The sequence below is a fragment of the Penaeus monodon genome, chromosome 14 (genome assembly GCF_015228065.2).
Source record: "Penaeus monodon isolate SGIC_2016 chromosome 14, NSTDA_Pmon_1, whole genome shotgun sequence".
NCBI lineage: Eukaryota > Metazoa > Arthropoda > Malacostraca > Decapoda > Penaeidae > Penaeus > Penaeus monodon.
In genome coordinates, this window is record NC_051399.1 from 17,409,065 (window position 1) to 17,421,623 (window position 12,559).

The window sequence follows — 12,559 nt, forward strand, 5'->3', positions numbered from 1 at the left end:
TCATTTTAAAATATCCCATCGATGATCTGGGCACTAGGTTGCAATTGCACAAAAAAACTTAGTGTACGAAATAATTGGAACGTCGAAAAATAAGACAACACTGACGTTAGATGGGTTCAAGCAGGCCCGCGATTCGAGGGAAGCAAATCTATTCCCGTAATTTTGTTCACCAATGTTAAAAAAAACTTGCTTTAAAATATCCACTAGAGGATTAACAATACAAAATGTATCCACATGAAAAACACGCTTTAAAAAATAATACAAGATTATCACTTGAACGAGTAAATATTCTTAAACGAGACTTACCGAGATAATACCCGGCCCTCACAGCAACAAATTTGGGGATATCATTACATCCACTTGGAAGAAATATGAATCAAGATGTTCCGACAACATTAATGTGCACATCATCTGGCAGTATCACCGAAAAGTTCTCATTACGCTCACTAATCACTGACGTTCATTGTAACCATCCGATAGCAGTTAACCCACACGAAGTTGCACCATGTTTGGGACTATAATTTTGAAAAATAAAAATTTGATAGGTAAAAGGATAAAAATGGGTCGACTCCTGGTACAATGCTAAAAGGAACTGATATGGAACACGATAAAACCCCAGCTCACTCATTAGCGTAATTGCAGGATCACCAGCGCTGCCGCCAAAATAATTTGTAGTGTTTCTCCCATCGTTTTTATCTTTCCCTTCATAAGATGAAAGTGGGCCTTTCCCACAAGTCAACATTACCTTAAATCTTATTAGGTAAAGGGTAGTGTGGCCAAAGTTTAAGGTATTCTGATTCGATGTGGTTGATACCGAGGTTGCCCAAAAACACAGTTCCATCCTCATTATTAAAAAGACAATCAATAAAAGACACATATTTTTCCGGCACCTTTGATGTATAAGGACGTATTATTATTATTATTATTATTATTATTATTATATTAATCATCATATCATCATTATTTTTAAATTACATTCTGTTCTATTTCTGCTTTTGCTTTTTTAACAATATTTACCAGTTATAAGATATCATAAAATAATTTTATTATATTACAAAAAAGTAATAATGTTAATAACAAAAAATTTAAAAAGAAAATTTTGAAAAAAAATAATGAAATAAAAAATTGAAAAAATAAAAATGATATGGTAAAAAACAATATTGATGATGATGTGTGATGATGAGATGAGATATGAGATGGATGATGAGAATGATGATATGATGATGATGATGATGATATATATCATCATCATCATCATATCATTCATCATCATTTTATTATTTTTTAATATCAATATTTTCATGCTTTTTTTTACTGTTATTTTTTTATATTTTTAAAAAATAATGATATAGTATTGTGTTATTATCGATAAAAACAATAATAATATTATTTTTATATCATTTATTATTGCTATTAATGAATAATAAAATTCATTTTTATATTACCCTTTTAAATAAAAAAACCCTCCCTGACCAGGACCCGGGGTATAAACCCGGAGGCCACTAAAGGAGTGTGAAACTGGGCCCACTACCCATAGACATTACTTATCTACTCATTTTGAGAAAATGATGGGGAATCTTAGCACACTCGGGGGTTGATTTATCGATATAAATGCGGATTCATTATTCCATCTTTCAAAATTTATCCCCCATTTGATTTGGATTTAAATTTGCAAATAAATTTCCACCGAGTCCCAGGGACTACATTGACTTAGGATTGAATTTTTAAATCTTTTTCCACCGAGTGCCCACGGGGAGTGGTGTAAACTTAGCTACTTTACTCAATATATAGATAGGAATGTTTGGAGCCATGAGATCCTATTGCACATCCTTTTAGTGGGCGTGTGGCGGTTTGGTTTGCCGCCCCCGGTTTCATACCCGGAGGGCCCTAGGTTCGAGTCCGGGTAGGGAGGGTTGTTATTTTTTGATATCAATGCGGCTTTGCATTTTTTCCGTCTTTCTTGTTAACCTTATTATTGTTATTACATTTATTTCATTATTTTCTCACTATTGTTTTTGTTACTATATTTTTATTTTATTCTTTTTCTTCTTCCCCTTTCTTCTTTTTATTATTTTATATTATTTATTATTTTTATTTGTTTTTAATATTAAAAATTTTGTCTTTTATTTTTGTTATTTTTTAAATTATTATTTATGCTTTTTTCATTCATCATCAAATTTTAAATTATAATACTGATAAAAATAATGGCAATAATAATGTTGATAATAATGATAATATTAATAACAATAACAATGATAATAATAACACTAATAATAATAGTATTAATAGCATCATAAAAACGGTAGTAATGATAATGATAGAACACATGGTTGTTAGACATTTTTTTTTATCTGTTTTTTATTGTCATTGATATTAACCCAAATTTTTGAGTTTTTAATTAATCCCACATATTTAATAATAAAATAATAATAATAATAATAAAAATAATTATTTTTTTTTGATATATAGTAGTAGTACTACTACATTCACATATTATAGAAATTTTTTCTTGTTGTTATTTTATCATTATTTTTATTATTTTATTATTACCATTATATCATTATTTTTTTTGTTTATTAAAATGATAATGTAATTGGGTTAGTTATTATGGGATGATGATGAAAAGGGATTTTTATTGTTGTTTGTTTAATCCCCATAACTACATTATCATTTTTGTTATTATTGTTATCGTCATTATCAACTTTATTTTTTATTATTTTTCATCATCATCATCATCATCCATCATCATCATCATCATCACTTATCATCATCATCATATCTTTCTCATCATCATCATCATCATCATCATCATCATCATCATCATCATCATCACACATATTTTTGTATACTACTATACTTTTATTATCATTTTTATTATTTTATTTTTATTATTATATCATAATCTTATTATTATTTTTATTAGTAGTAATACTATTATTTTAGTAGTGTAGTAATAGTATTAACCAAAAATTCTTTATATTATCATTATTTTTTGTTAGATTTTACTGCTTTTCCTTCCCCATATATTTTATTATTATCAGCTTACAAAAATTTTTAATAATTTGTGATTGTTTTTTTAGTTTTTTATTATTATCATTATGTTTTTTTGTTGTTATTATTAATTTTTATTATTATTATTGTTTCATTATTTTATTGTTTTTATCATTATTATTTTATTTTTACATTATTATCAAAAATTAATTTTGTTGTTTTGCTACTTTAAATTTTTAAAATAATCATTGTTGTTGGACTTATTTTATTACTGTATTGTTATGGATAAATTATCACCCTTTCTCGTGTCACATAAAAATAAAAATAGAAAATAGGTTTAGTAATAACAATAAAATGATAACAACTTTTAATAATGATGATAGTGATAATGATAATAACAAAATAATGAAAATGTGCTATACACACATACGCGCCCCTATATTACGGGTTTAACCTTCCCCAGCCAGCCAACTAAAGAAGCAAATTTGGGTCCAGTTTTGGTTGATCCGGCCTAAGAAAGTCTTTTCGGCCCCGGGATCGTCTTGTCCCTTTTTTTTCCTTTTATTTTTTCGGCCCCGCCCCGGGAAAAGTTCATTGTTTGCCATTCTCGGGGGTGGCCCCGGCGCCCCGGGCCAGGGCGGAAATTTGCAATTTTCCCTGGGAAAATTCTCTTCTGGGGGCCCCGGCGGTCTTTAGGGTAAATAACCGGGCGATTGCTAAAAAGGGGCCCCCCCCCTTTTCCCGGGGGATAAATTTTCGGATTTTCCTTTTCCTTATCTGGCATACAACTGTCGTCCCAGGGTTTTTTGTAAAATCGTAATGTTAAATTTGTTATACAAAAACAAAATGAAATTTTTACGAGATTTTTATTTTATAATTTTCAAAGGAAAAATACTTTTTGAGAAAAAACTACTTAAAACCATGCAAAGGATATAAGGAAGCAAAGGGGGATTATGCGGAGTGGGAAAATGCTCCCGGGCCCAAAGTTGGGTAAAAATTTGGACGAAAGTTGTATGCCAGAGTCAAACCCGTCGGCATTGTTTGCGGGATTGAACCCGGCCACACACACAAATAGCCACACACACCACACAGGTGTGTGGGCATATATATTGTTTTTATATATGGGATATATATATATGTTATATATATTTATATATAATATATATATAATATATATATATATATATTATATATATAATTTTTCTGCGTATCCCGCATTTGTGTGACTGCTGGTTTGTTTTTATGAAACGGACAGATTACGTTCAAAGGTCTCACAGGTTGACCGACAAACGACCCCCTTTTCCTATCCTTTCCCCTGAACGCCGTCCCCAGATGTTTCCCGGAATTCCGTACATCGGGCACAGGGGAGGGGGAGCAAAGGGCGGGGGGGAGTCTTTGGGGGAGCGGAAGTCGGGGGGCAGACCCGGGGAGGGGCACGACCGTGAAAGGGGAAGAGCAGAGGCAGTTCGGAAAACAGAGAACAGGGGGCAGGGCAGAGAATGGACGGCAGCCCCTTTTTACCCCCCTTTGAGTTTAAATTCTGCAGTACTGCGTACGTGTGGATTTCGTAATAAAAGGGAAAATTTCGTCATCCGTGTGGATTTCTTTAACGATCCTTCGGAAGCAAACCTTCTTCCTTTTTCAAATATCCAAAATGTTAAACGTTTCATTATAAATGATAAATCCCTTTTCCCATAAGACCTTAAAAAAATTTTCCCCCCCTACCATTCCACCAAGTAAAAAGGATTTTGGTTAGGGTCGTTTCGCACTGTAACGACGGGTTTTGTCGTTACACTATGTTTAACAAAAATATATGATTAACAATATACTGGAGAGTTTTCTATGTTGGATCGCGCTGAAAACAAACAAATTTTAACAGCATTTAAAACCCTATGACAATTTTAATCCGAAGCAGAAATAACGCCTAGTTGCAATGAATTTTTATAAAAAAAAAAACAGTTTTAGAGAGGGATTTTGCCGTTTCCATTTTCAGACTATTCTGAAAGTGCAGCTAGCATTTTTTTGTGCTTTGTTTTTTATTTCATGGGTCAGAATACCAGCACACAGCAATCACCCTTCCCTTAAAATTTTTATTGGGCGAGTTGACAGGCGGGTCTGTGGCAAATATAATTTTTTACTCAAATTTCTGTAATTTTTTAAATTTTGGCAGTAAGTAATGTTATAATTTAATTTTATGAAAAGACGCATACCTCAATAATAGAACTTTAAGATTAAAATAAAAAATCATTTAAGAATGACGATAAAAATCAAATTTAATTATAATAAAATGATAAAAAATCATAGCGGTAATAATAATAATGATAAAAGCACAAAACAACAAAAAAACAAAAAAAAATAATAATAATAAAAACAGTAATAAAAAAGAAATAAAAATGATTTTTAAAAGAAAATAATAATGTGATGGAAAAATAAAATCGATGATAACAAATAATGATAACGATCATTAAACAATAAAAAAAAAAAAATAAAAAATAATATATATATTTTTAAATTTTGATATTATTTTTAAAATTCATATTATATTATATTATCATTTTCAATAATTATTATTATTATTTTTTAATTTTATTTTTTTTTTTTTTTTATTGTTAATGATCGTTATATTATTTTTTCAGATATTTATTCCATCAATTATTATTTTCATTTAATCATGTTATTTTATTATTTCTGTTTTTATATTATTATTTTTTTTGTTGTTTTTTTTGTTTTGCTGCTGTTATTTATTTTATTACCCCTAGATTTTTACACTCTTATTATAATTATTTTTATTATTTTTCTCATTTTTAAGATATATTTATCTTAATTTAAAGTTTTATTATTAGGTATGGTCTATTTATAAACATTCAATTATAACATTACAAAATACGCCAAAATTAAAAAAGTCATCTAATTGATAAAAAAAAATTATATTCTGCCCCGACCCCCTGTCAACCGCCCAATAAAAAGTTAAGGGAAAGGGCAGATTGCTGTTGTGGTATTCTGATGCCATGCAATAATAAACAAAGCTATCCAAAAAAGCTAGCTGCACATTTGAAATCTCTGAAAATGGAAACGGCAAAATCCCTTCTCTCAAACGGATTTTTTTTTTTTAAAAATGCATTGAAAAATAGGCGTTTTTATTGCTTCGGTTAAAAAATTGATCTAGGGGTTTCAATGCTTTAGAAATTTGTTTGTTTTCAGCGCGATCACAAAATTTTGCAAATCTCCAGTATTTGTTAATCATATATATTTGTTAGAACATAGATTAACGACAAACCCCTCGTTAAAGTGCGCAAAAAAGCCTAAGCCGAAGTCCTTTTTTCATTGGGGAATGGTAGCGGGTGGAAAAAATTTAAAGGGCTTATGGAAAATGGATTTTTCATTTTATAATGAAACGGTTTTTCTATTTTGGATATTTTTAAAAAGGAAGCAGGCATGTTCGAAGGATCGTTTAAAAGAAAACCACAGGATAGACAAATATTCCCCTTTTTTACGTAAAAACCACACGGACCCAAAATACTGCAGAACTTTAAATAGAGAGGGGTAAAAAGGGGGTTTCCATCCCTTCGTCCCCGCCGCTGTTCTCTGTTTCCGAATCCTTTCCCTTTTTTCACGGTCGGCACCTTCCCGGGCGCCTCTCCCACTTCCGCTTCGCCAAGACTCCCCCGACCTTTCCCGCCTGCCCCGTGCCGAGGGTGTCACGGAATTTTTTAGGGGAACGATCCGGACGGCAGTTTAGAGGGAAGTGATAGGAGAAGGGGTCGTTTTTCGGGTAAACGCTGTGAGACCTTTGAACTGTAATCTGTCTCGCTTCATAGACATACAAACCAGCAGTCACACAAATGCATGGATACGCAGAGAAAATTATATATTATTATATATATATATATATATATTATATATATTATATATATTATATACATATATATATATACATATATATATAAACATATATATATGCCCACACACACGTGTGTGTGTGTGTTGTGGTCTATGTGTGTGTGTGGCCGGTTCAATCCCGGCAAACAATGCAAGACTGGTGAGACTCTGGAATACAACTTTCGTCCAAACTTTACCCAACATTGGCCCGGAGCAGTTTCCACCCCGGCATAACCCCACCTTGCTTCCTTAAAATCCTTTGCATGGATTTTAAGTAGTATTTCCACCAAAGTACTTATTCCTTTGTAAATTATGAAAATAAAAATCTCGTAAGAATTCAACTTTGTTTATTGTATAACTACATTAACATTACTGTAGTTTTACAATAAACCCGGACGACAGTTGTATGCCAGATAAGGATAAGGATAAATCCGAATATGCGAAGCTTAGCCTCGCCCGGGTTATACCATGAGGGGAGCCCGGCCTGTGTCGATTGATGACGAATCGCTCACGTGTGTCAGCTGGTGCTGACTCGGCTGACCCGTAGTCTTTACGCGCCGAGGTGCCCAGGGCCACAGTAGTAACTTCCAGGCGACAATTGCAACTTCTCGCGCCTGGACGGGGCGCGAATTGCCGACCCCTCGGATGAGAGGCGATACGTTACCCTGTTTCTATTCCCGGAGGCTTGTATGCCAGAGTCTAACCAGAGTCTGGAATTGTTTGCCGGGATTGGACCGGAGTATAACCAATGAGCAAGAGACCCCGGGCCAGCACCGACTTACTTAGGACCGGAGTCACCAAAGCTGGACCAGAGTTTGCTTCTTGAGTTGGTGGCTGGGAAGGTTAACCCGTAATATGAGGCGCGCGTATGTGTTATAGCATTCATTATCATTATTACTGTTTTTATCATTATCACTATCATCATTATTAAACGTTGTTATCATTTTATTGTTTTTAAACTACCGTATTGCCTATTGTTATTATTATGATGACTACGATGAAGGATGATAATTATCCATAACAATATCAGTATAATAATAAGTCCAACAACAATGATTATTATAATAATAACTAATAATAACAATCACAAAATTAGTTAAAATTATTGTAAAGCATGATAATAATAATAATAATATGGGGAAGGAAAAGCACGATAATAATATAACAAATAATAATGATAATAATAATGATATTTTGGTTAATACATTACTACTACTAATAATAAAAAGTATTACTACTAATAATAATAAAAATAGTAGTAGTAGTAGTGATAGTAATATAATAATAAAAATAAAATAATGATAATAAAAAGTATTAGTATTAGTAGCAATAATGATGATGATGATGATGATGATGAGGGATGATGATGATGATGATTGATGATGATGATGATGAGATGATGATGATGATAATGATGATGATGATATAAAAAAATCAACAATACTGTTGATAATGACGATAACAATAAAACAATAATGATAATGAGTTATGTGATGATAACAACAAAAACAAAAAATAATTCATCATCATCATCATCCCATAATAATCATAACAATTATCATTATCTTTTTAATTTAAACAAAAATAATAATGATGAAATGGTAATAATAATAATAATAAAAATAATGATAATAATAACAACAAGAAAAATTACTATAATAGTAGTAGAAGTAGTAGTAGTACTACTACTACTACTATCAATAATAATAATAATTATTATTATTATTATTATTATTATTATTATTATTATAATGATGGTGATGATTAATTAATAACTCAAATATTAGGATTAATATCAATGAAAATAATAAAAAAGATAAAAAATAATGATACTAACAACCATGTGTTCTATCATTATCATTACTACCGTTTTTATGATGCTATTAATACTATTATTATTAGTGTTATTATTATCATTGTTATTGTTATTAATATTATCATTATTATCAACATTATTATTGCCATTATTATTATCAATATCATTATTAATTACATTATTATCATCATTCGTTTTTAAGTAATTATTTATCAGTATTATAATTAACATTGTGATGATGAATGAAAATAGCATAAATAATAATGATAATAATAACAATAATAATAATGACAAAATTATAATATTAATAACAAATAATAATAATAAAGATAATAGTAATAATAATAAGAAGAAGAAGGAGAAGAAGAAGAAGAAGTAAAATAAGAATGATAGTAACAATAACAATAGTGATGAAAATAATGATAATAAATGTAATAACAATAATAAGGTTAACAATGAAAGACGGAATAATGCAATGCCGCATTTTATATCAATAAATAAAACAACCTCCCTGACCAGGACTCGAACCTAGGTCCCTCCGGGTATGAAACCGGAGGCCAGTGCTAAACCAACCATGCCACACGACCCACTAAAAGGAGTGTGCAACTAGGATCTCACTGGCTCCATAGACATTGCCTATCTACTCATACTTGAGTAATGATAGCTAAGTTTTACACACACTCCCCGTGGGCACTCGGTGGAAATTGATTTAACAATTCAAATCCTAAGTCAGATGTAGTCCCGGTGGGCACTCGGTGGAAATTGATTTAGCAATTCAAATCCTAAGTCAGATGTACGAGTATAAGGATGAAAGATGGAATAATGCAATGCCGCATTGATATCGAATAAATACAACCCTCCCTGAGTGTGCGTAAGACTTACTATCATTACTAAAAGTATGAGTAGATAGTAAGGGCTATGGAGATGTGAGATCCTAGTTGCAAACTCCTTTTAGTGGCCTCCGGTTCATAACCGGAGTCATGGTCAGGGGAGGGTTGGATTAAAAGGATAATAATAATAATGATATTATTATTTATTACTATTAATAGCAATAATGATAATGATGATAATAATAATATTATTATTTTAATATACGATAATAACAAACAATAGCTATATCATATTAATTGTAAACATATAAAAATAATAACAGTAAAAAAGAGCATGATAATATTGATATTAACAATAATAATAAGATGATGATGATGATGATGATGAGATGATGATGACATCATCATCATCATCATCTCATCATCAGCTTCATCATCACCATCATCATCATCATCATTATCATCATCATCATCATCATCTCTCATCATCAATTTTGGGTTATTATTACCATATCATTATTATTATTATCATTACTATTTTTACTATCATTATTTTTATCAATTTTACTTTTAATCATTATTGTTATTAACATTATTACTTTTGGGTAATATAATAAAAATTTATTATTATAGATACGTTATAACAGTGGTAATGATATTTTTAAGAAAAGCAAAGCAGCAATAGGAACAGAAATGATAATTTGTAATAAAAATGATGATGATGATGAATGATAGATAATAATAATAATAATAATAATAATAAAAATAAAATACAGTCCTTATACATCAAAGGTGCCGGGAAAATATGTGTTTTTATTGATTGTCTTTTTAATAAACTGAGGAGGGGAACTGTGTTTTTAGGGCAACCTCGGATCAACCACATCGAATCAGAATACCTTAAACTTTGGCCACACTACCATTTACACTAAAAGATTTAAGGTAAGTTGATCTTGTGGGAAAGGCCTACTTCATCTTATGAAGGGAAAGATAAGAACGATGGGAGAAAAAAACACTACAAATTATTTTGGCGGCAGCGCTGGTGACCTGCAATTACGCTAATGAGTGAGCTGGGATTTTATCGTGTTTTCCCTATCAGTTCCTTTTAGCATTGTACCAGGAGTCGAGCCCATTTTTTTCCTTTTACCCCATCAAGTTTTTTTTTTCAAAGTTTTATAGTCCAAGCATGGTGCAACTTCGTGTGTTAACTGCTATCGGATGGGTTTCAATGAAACGTCAGGATTAGTGAGCGTAATGAGAACTTTTCGGTGATACTGCCAGAGATGTGCACATTAGATGTTTTTCGGAACATCTTGATTCATATTTTTCCAAAATGGATGTAATGATATCCGCAAATTTGTTGCTGTGAGGCCGGGTTATCTCGGTAAGTCTCGTTAAAAAATATTTACTCGTTCAAGTGATAATCTTGTATTAGTTATTAAAGCGTGTTTTCATGTGGATACATTTTGTATTTTTAATCCCCTAGTGGATATTGAAAGCAAGTTTTTTTTTAACATTGGTGAACAAAATTAGGGGAATAGATTTGCTTCCCTCGAATCGCGGTCGCTGTCTTGAACCACATGCTAACGTTCAGTGCTGTCTTATTGTTTCGACGTTCCAAATTATTTCGTACACTAACGTTTTTTGGGGCAATTGCAAACCTTAGTGCCCCAGTATCATCCGAATGGATATTTAAAATGAGTTTTATGATTTTTAATTTTTTTTACTTTTTATCGTTCGCTATGATCGCCTGATACCTGAGGGGGTACGAGTCGACGGACTGATCAGTCGATATATAGTTTCTCCTAGTTTAACCCTGCAATAGTCATCCAAGGCGGAATAGGAGGAGCTCCCGTAGCGCGGATGATGACCCGCCGGAACTGGAAGCCGTGAATGAAATATAAATGTACGATGAGCTCTTACGTAAAATCAATGAGTTAAGCGAGCACGTGAAACAATTAGAGAGTCGTAATGATGAGCTAGAAGGCCGCCCCCTCACGAGCAACAAATCAAAAGTAATAGTGATGAGAGTATAAATGCTGCAAATGTAGGGTACATCCCCAACAAGGAGAATATTTTCCCTTTTTTAAAGCTGAGGTGCCTGCTTCTCAAAAATATTGAAGCGTAACACAGAAATTGAAGGATGGCTACGACAAAAAGGAAATCTAACTAGGCCTCAAAATGATGATGCATTTATACGATCGGTACGTGCAACTTGCAGGGATCAGCTGATTTAGTAATAAAAATCGCCCCTATTTGATGGCATTTATACGTGAGAATTGTTTAAACGAAAATTAAGAGAAATATTCCACGGCTTGCTGCTTGCTTGCTTGCTTGAGATTTGCGAAAATTCTGGCTTCGCCCGGGCCTTTCACTTATGGCCCGGGTGTGTCAGCTTTTTATGGCTGTCTCATTTGTTGGTCTGACACTCGGTGCTTACCGTGGCGGGGGGGATTTTTCCGCAGGCCTCCTGTAGCCGTGGTGTAAGCATCTCGCATAATCTCTTACCAGCACGACGGCTGTGTTCGTGGGGTTTGTCTTTGGGAAATTTCGTGTGCACGCAATTCTCCAAGTAGTGTATCAGGTGGCGTCGGCTCGCCGCAAGCATGCAACACCTCTCTTCACGTTCTATGGTTTGTATGATCTGCCATGACAGTGGAACCTAGGCGCATTCTGTGCAGAATGACTTTGGTACCTCTGTTGTTATTTCAGAGAGTGCCAGTGGTTCATAGCCCGTGGCACTGAGTACCCGCTGGCCGAGGGGGAATGTCTCGTTTCCTCTCTGTGAAGCTGCGGAGGAAGGAGTTGGCCGCCACCGTACACTTCCCCCTAAGTAAATTTCGGCTCTGATGTATTATCATGGGATTTGGGGCATACCCCGGCCGATTCGGCTATTGTCAGCAAGCTCATTTCTCTGATCCCTATATGGCTGGGAACCCCGTTATGATATCTTCTACCTGAGCAGCTCCTTTGTGTTATGTGCCGATGGTGTCTAATATGGCGGTGAAACTCAGTTTTATGATCAGTTTTGGAGGTTAGCTCCCTA